The sequence below is a fragment of the Apteryx rowi genome, unplaced genomic scaffold (genome assembly GCF_003343035.1).
Source record: "Apteryx rowi isolate R43461 unplaced genomic scaffold, aptRow1 scaffold_156, whole genome shotgun sequence".
NCBI lineage: Eukaryota > Metazoa > Chordata > Aves > Apterygiformes > Apterygidae > Apteryx > Apteryx rowi.
In genome coordinates this window covers 839618-847593 of record NW_020447819.1, presented here as the reverse complement: position 1 = coordinate 847593, position 7976 = coordinate 839618, and positions in this window count along the sequence as shown.

The window sequence follows — 7976 nt, the reverse complement described above, 5'->3', positions numbered from 1 at the left end:
TCACCATTTTCCCCCTCATTTACCTGGACTTATCCCAGAAATTTGCAGCCATACCTGGGTGTTTAGTTACTGTTTCCCATACCATAAATGCTTACTACAGAAGTGTAGTCGTTGGGTTAGATACAGTATCTGAAGTATTCAGATTTCAATGAGTAAGCCTAGACTTTTAGCCTGTGCATCTTGTAGTATTTGGGATATTATGCTTATAAAATATTCATGTTTCTGAGGTATGCATACATTTACTTTCTCATATTGGTTATTTCTAAGTTTGATATGTAAATGAAATATGACAAAGTTTTTTGACTTTGGTAAGAAAAAGTTTGCTCTTGAAAAGTAGGAGATTTAAGCAAAAGCTTTTTGTCAAAAGTCATTCTCACAGGAAAAACAGTGCTACTGCCAAAGATCTTCTCAGGCAGTGCTCACACAGCAGTTTTTGCACTTTATGTGGCACAGAGATGGCTCACTGCTGCTTACCTTTCTTTTTGCTATGAGCATCCCAAACAGATAAATGGGAAATCCAACAGCTGGCAAGCATCCCAAGCGCCTACCATATTCCAGGTTGTTCTGTTGCTTCCCTGCTTGGTAGGTTTATCACTTTTTGTGTTTCAATGAGACTGACAGTTGTTTGAGCCAGAGTCTGTTCTCCTCTGGCCTGCTTTTGAACAAGAGAGTCATAGTCCTGAGAAGTCATAGCAAAGGGCTCCAAGAAAGAGACAGCTGGGACGGACAGTAATGGAGGGCTTGGAAGCAGATGCCAAAGTAAAGTGAGGACTCTCCCCAAGCAGTCCTTAGCCTGGTGGCTCAGTATGTCCTGTTGCATAAATCTTAGTTTAGGGGTCAAGTTAGGATTAGAGTCAGGCTTCCAAGAAAGAGAAAGCTGAGAAATGCATAAGAATGAGGCTGCCAAAGTAATCTGAGAGCTGCCGGTGGAATATTCCCTTTAGTGCTACTTCTCCTGGGGATGTCGCTGAGTTCCTGGCCTAGGGCTCACTCTAGAGTTAAGGACAAGATGAGGTTTGGGGTTTGAGATGTCCTTAGACATACAGTAAGACTCGAAAGGGGTTACCAAAGAAAAGTGAGGGCTGCCATTAGTATTCTCCCTGCAAGCACTCCTTAGCCTGGACACTAAGACTGTCCCATGGCATAAGTCTCAGCCTATGGCTAGGACTCCAAGACAGAGAAGTCTGAGATGCATAGTAATAAGAGAGCTCGAGCTTGAGTTTCAAAAGTGATGTGAAAGCTGCTACAAGAATTCCCCAAGCTGTGCTTAGACTGAGGGTTCAGCATGGCCCATGGCACAAATCCCAGCCTCAGGTTGGGGTTCAGAAGACGAGAGCTCCAAGACATGTGGTAAGAGGCTGGGGAGGAGCTGCCCAAGCGAAACAAGGGCTGCTGTGAGCGTTCTCCCATGAGCTGTCTGGGGACTCAGTGTGCCCGTTAGGGTTAGGGGTAGGTAGTGGTGGCCATGGGGCCCCAACTGTGGGGCCACAGGGTCCAGCTCAAGCAGAACTTTATAATCCTCTGACTTGTTGCGAGTCTCTCTCCTGCCCTGTGCCGTGCCCGGACAGGGCACCCGCTAGCCCTGGGGCCAGCAGAGCAGAGCGGCGGGTACAGGCTGGGGCAGGACGTGTGCTGCGGCTGCACCAGAGCCCTTGTTGACAGGGGAGCCCCACCAGTTGCAAAGCATTAGAGTTGCCTCTGGGAAAAAAAAAAAAATAGCTACCCCTTGTTTCAGCATGTGCTGTTTTATGTATAAAGTAGGCTGTACCTTAATGTGGGTGGAGCCTACAAGAAGAGTTGCTTATCCATGTGTATATGCCTTAAAAATATGTGGCTGGATGCATACACATACATGAAAGTGATTAATCTCATTGTGGTTTAAAAAGCAGCTAATAGCTGAAAATAATCTGAACAAGTAAGGCTAGGGGAAGGGTATTGATTTTGTGTCATATAGATGTAGGTAAAACATCTAAGTGTTAAATAATGTTCCCAGGGCACTTTTCAGTGTGACCGGCTGAATCAGAAGAGCACAACATATTTAATGATCTGTAGAACACAGCCTCCTTGAGGTCAATAATGTGTACTTAACCTTTAGGCTTTCCATGTTGTCTGCTTGTCCAGTTGGTTTATGAAGTGTATGTTAACATGATTGGGGATTAGGGCAGTGATAACTTGTTCTCTCAAACCTTCTCTGCTGTTGCACGTGAACAACTGCCCACGTTTTCTGAGAACAGCCTGCAGTGACTGCTGTTCCTCGTATACAATACACAGCCAGGCCACTCTGTAAGTGAATTGTATTACTGAACAGTAAGATCATTATTTTATTCTAGCTTTATTTTAACTCCATTAATGGATATTAAAATTAAAAAAAATGTTTTGGTCTTCAGCATGATATATTTGCCTTAAATATTTTTGTCAGTGGACTTTGCTCTCTTTCGGGGCACAAATAATGATTAATATGTTTTGAAGAACAAAATCCAATCAGAATAAAGGCAGAATCACAGTTAGCAGCAGCAAGCATACCTCAGCTTGGATAAGACAAAAAATTTTTACAAAATGATCCGAGGTAGGCACTAAAGCCTAAATTAAATAATTTAAGTGGCAATTGAAATTAGCCCTTGTTGTATGAAAGTTAAAATTAGACCTCTGTTCAGCCTGGTTATGCAGATAAGAGCCTTGTGTCCTGTTTCAAAGAATTACTATCTCTCTGAAGCAGACTGAAAAAGTTTAATCTGATTTTATGCAGCAAGATCATGTCTGTTGCTAATGAAGAGTTGCTAAATGTGTCATCCCAGTGTATCAGCAGCACTCATAGGAATAAATTTAGGGAATGCCCTGACTTTTAGTATGTTTCTGACTTCTGCTATGAGTTTGTCTTACCTGTTTTCAGAAGATAAGTAGGTAAAGTGCAGTAGATTCTAAGATGAATTTCTGCAAAGCCAATTTTACTTCAGATTTTGCTTCAGGAGAGGAGACTCATTAGACGAATTTATCCTCACTATTGCCATCTCTTGAAATTATACAAGATGAAGTGGGGTAGAATTCAGAGCTCCCATTCCCTGTCTCAAAATAGCAAGATGCAAGTGCCTTCCGCACCCCTTCCCCCCGCTCTGCCGCTGCTAGTTCGATGTGCAGACTTACTGCTTTGGGATTTAGACCTCCAGCTGAGTTACTGCAGTTCATAAGCAACCACGCAGCTGCTGAGCCAAGGTAACTAGTCTTTTACACCTTTGATCTGTTTCTAATGCAAGGTAAAACTTGCTTGCTTAAATGTTAGTTCATACTCTCATGACTGTTTTTACTGCACTATTACCATCAGCTAAGAACACAAACATGCACAGTCACCTCTTTAAACTGTATTATATTGATCTTGAGCTGAAGCTTTTGCTGAAGAACTGTAACTCCGGTGGAGTCATCTTAAAATCCTTGAGGTTTCATCAGATCATCATCAGAGCTTATTCCCAGCCTTTAACTTTCTCGGTCACAGATAGTGGAGATGGAAGGAAATGCAGCCAGTTAGCTGGCATATGAAAGATGAATGTACTATCTTTGTGTCTCAGTATAAGGCTTACGCACACTCGCACGCACGCTCTTTCTCACGCATGCTCTTTCTCAGCAAACTATCCTTTTCTTTGAGTAGGTCTGGCCACTGCTTAGCCAGCATCCCTGGTCATGCAGGGCTCACGTGGCACAGACTGACTCACGTAATTTCCATTGGACACAGTTTTTTATGCTGATATAGGGCTGTATTTCTGCTTGAGGTTTCTGGTGCTGTATAAACAATGAGAGCAAAACTCAAGTGGTTTATGCATGTCACATGAACCCAGGATAAAAATTACAGTGTCTAGAATGTGCTTCTATATGTTCACTGAAGTTACCCATTGTTCATAAAAGATGAGATCCTGTGCAAATGTTAAATGTGTCCTATTTCTGAGTTCTTTTCTTGATATCGTGGCATGCTGGCTTTGTTTCTATCAATGTAGTTGTGTGGGGGGGTTGGGTTGGTTTGTTTGTTTGTTTTTAATCAAATCTGAGAGACTGATAAATTTTTCTGCTGTTTTAGGAGGTGACTTTTTTCCCTCACCACCATATCTGTAATCATTAACTGTATCAGTTTCCAGGCTGTGATTTATTTTATTTATTTATTTATTTTTTTAAGTTATGACACTTGACTGTCACCCATCATCACAGACAGAGCAGTCAGTCTGCTCATGCTTTGGGACAAACTCACTGTACAAACAGTGGAGTATAGCAATTACTATTTACAGTCTACAAACCAGAGTCTTAAGAAACAGATCTAGGGGAAATGGACAACCCTAGAATCCACTTCAAGCTTCATTTAGATTTTTTGATTTTGTGCCCTTTCAGTTGTGTGTATGTGGTATGTTCCTGTTCAACTGATCACTCTCCTACGGGGGAAGTCATGGACAGGAATAGGGAGAAATGCATGCAAATGTGTCTGTCCCCTAAAGAGGTGGATTTTGGATGTCCAGTATGCCAGCCTATTTTCAGCTGATGCAGGTACTGGTAAAGAGCTTATCTAGCTAGTATAAATGATAACCTTGAGGCAACTTTATGTAACCTGAAGCTGAGCTGGACCATGGTCAGCCCTATGAATTTGCTTGTTCTCTCGCTCCTCCTTAGCCGAGCAAAGCTCACTGGGAATTTGGCCCACTGAGCTTTGTGTCTTATCTATTTCAACCTTATAATGCTTTAGGCTGGAGGTGGCTGTCCCGTAGCCATTATATCATTTTTTATTTGAATTATTGAAAGGTGGGGACACCACAAAGTAGTAGCAGGGCTTTCTGCACAGGGTGCCCTACGAACTCATTGAGAGGTGCCTCTCAAAGGGTCAGCACGGACATAAACAGAAGTTGTAAGGCAGAGCAAAGGAAGAAGGAGGTGGATGGAAGCATAATATAACATAAGTTGGTGACTTGGCCTGGAAGAAAAACTGAGACATGGATTGACAAACGTATTCAAGGAGAGTAACATTGATTCAGACATTCAGACAGCTTTTGTGATTCGGCCCTAACTAAATGGCCTGATGATCCATCCCTTAGTTGTGCCCATAGCGGCTGACCTGTAGGACGTGCGGTGCACTGCCATGCTCGTGTTCTGCCTGAACTGCAAGCCGGCAAAGCCCCCGGCGCTTGCAATGCCGTGCTAAGCTCTGCTGATACATCCTGCTCTCAGTGGTGTTTATTCTGTTGCAATAACCATTCACATTGGGCTGCTCTCTGTGGAGAATAAACCTTGTAATTCTGTAGAGGTTTATTTCTCTGGGAAAGCTTGAAGTATTATTTACAGGAGAATCCATAGTTAAAGCATAGAGCTGGTATCCAACAGACTGGAAGTTCTGCTTTCAGCCCTGCAAGAAGCTTGCCATGTGGCAAAAATGGCAAAAAGTCTATGATTCAGTAAAGCACTTAAGCAGCTGCCTTTACTTTAGCAGCAGGTAGCCTCCTTGATTTCTGTAGAATTGCTTTACCTCTATTAAGTTTTGGAAATGCCCGAAGCCTTTGCTGGGTAAGGGCTCGTCAGCGGAATGGAACCGCAAACTTCACATGTGCCTTAGCTTTTTGAGTAAACTAAAGAAGTTAATTTTGTGTTTTCAGTAAAACATCATCTTCCCCCAAATCCAGCTGGGGGAAAAAAAGAATCAGGAAGAAAACTTCTGGAAAAGTTATTGAAATTTGTCCCGATGTTCAAGGGATTTTTTTCTTTTTTTTTTCCTGTTTAAATCAGAGGATTATTTCTCTGGCTTACCCTTCCTGAAGGTCAGAATGGAAGTCAAATCCAAAATTTGAACAGAGTATTTCAAAACAGTTGGATCAAATTAATATGGCTGACAGTTTTCCCATTCCATTTCCTTTCTTTCCTTTTTTCTTTTTCTTCTTTATGTATTTCTTTGACTCAGTCATTATTTATGTTTATTAGTAAGTGGAGTGTTTGGTTTTTCAAACAAAATTTGCAATATAATTTGAGTGATTGATAGCATGTTAAAAATGAGGATATGATCCTGTGAAAACTTTTGCCTAGAGAAATGACTGTTCTCATATGAGTAGTTCTATTGATTTACTCCTATATACAAGCATTTGCAGGATGGAGCCATAAAGTTATATTGGATGTACATGATGCTGAGCCTTTCAGGGGAATTTCTCTCTCAGGGAGAGAATACTTCCCCCGGTGGCCTTTCCCCCTACGAGTAGTCTGTCACTGTATAATTAAATGAGAAAGTAAATAATGTTATTATTTCTGAGCAGGGACACAGTGCATGCAGTAACAAATCAGATTCAAAAAAATAGCTGATGAGAAGATTTGTAGAGATCTTTGATGCAAAGTTTTAAGTACAGTACAACCGTATACCTGCTCTAAATTGGCTGCCACTGTAATTAAAAGTATAAATGTTTCAAGCTGAATACATCCTATTAGTAAGATTTTAGGAAACAAAAATTTAATTTATTCACATTCGATATGGTCTGTAAATGCCACCATTATATGCCTTCCACTGGCCTTTGATTAGCTATGGATTAATAAAACTTTTATACCTTCTTTGTCAGCCTCATTTTGAACTCTGTTTTTGCATACTGTTACTATTAAATAAATGAATTAGTGTCCAGAAATGTGTCATGCATATTACCTAGCAGCAGGAAGCATAATACAGTGGTCAGCTCCCCCAGAGCATTATAAATCCTAACACGCTCAGTAACCTGCTCATGTGGACCTATTAAAAGCTTGATGATTTAGTGAAGCAGTATTTGTGCTTAACAATGGAATTTTAGTTAATTCAAAACAAAGTAAATCATCTCCAATTACAGTATTTGAATATTCACAGTAGCTATACAAGGATGTGTAGTGTTGCCAGGCAAAAAGAAAAAAGGTGGAAGGGGGAGAAAAAAAGACATTATAAAGGTTGACTAGAGTTTAGCGTTTGGAGTGGTTGTGGTACCTTCGCATTAACTGAACACTGGTGTTTGGAAAGCATGTTTATTTGGCATAGCTGCTTCACTAGCGAGATGAAGGAGCTAGAGCCTAGACTGGGCGAAACCGCTCCCGGAGGCTGCGGCGGTCAGGAGGCGCTGGCAGCAGCCCGAGCAGGCTCGGCGTCCCGCCGCGGGGCCGGGGCCGAGCCGCCACGCTCAGGGCCCCGGTTAAGGGTGGCTCCCCGGCCCGCGCTGGGCAGGCGCCCCGCAGCAGGGCTCGCAGGGGTCTCCAGGCACCGCTGCTGGAGAAGGAGAGCCAGGGAGAGCCGCTGCCAGCGTAGCCTGGGACTCTGCTGCAGGCCGTGACGGCTTGGTGGGGAGGGCCGAGATCCATGAAATGTGCTGTAGCTCTTTCACGCGTAACCGATATACTATGCATGTGTGTATGCACGTGCACATACGTATTATAGTATAAGGAAGATCAGATTGTCCCTTCTGAAAACAGGATTCTGCTTTCCAAGTCTGTGTACTAGGTTTTCACTCTAGATTTTTAGAGGTATAGATATGCCTTAAAATGTCAATATGCTTCAAGAAAGGTTTTTAATGCACCTAGGAGCCCAGGGCCTTTGGTTTTACCAGGAATTATGTCCTCGGTTGCTTTTCTAATTCCACTTCAGTGCTTATTTACAGCCATGGACTATTCAATTCTGCCTCTCTGCATGTCTGTCAAGTTGGCACCTGCAGCCCCATTCAAAGATGGTGCAACTTCGACTTTGAAGTACTTAAGTGACTTTTGAAAATAGGACTCAGGCTTCTAAGCTCTGTAGGTCAGTTTAAAGCAAATGTTACAAGCAGGCTATTAGGAAGCTATAAACCCCAGTGCACGTGCCCCTTCTCTGCACTGAGAATAGAGGAAAGCTGACGTGCAAATGTATGACAATCGCTTAAGTATCTGCAGTGTTGTTTTAAAAATGTAACTGAGTCCCAATATATAAACTATAATGGAATTTGTCATAATTTTTCCTGCAGATTAATGCCTTAATTCTAAGC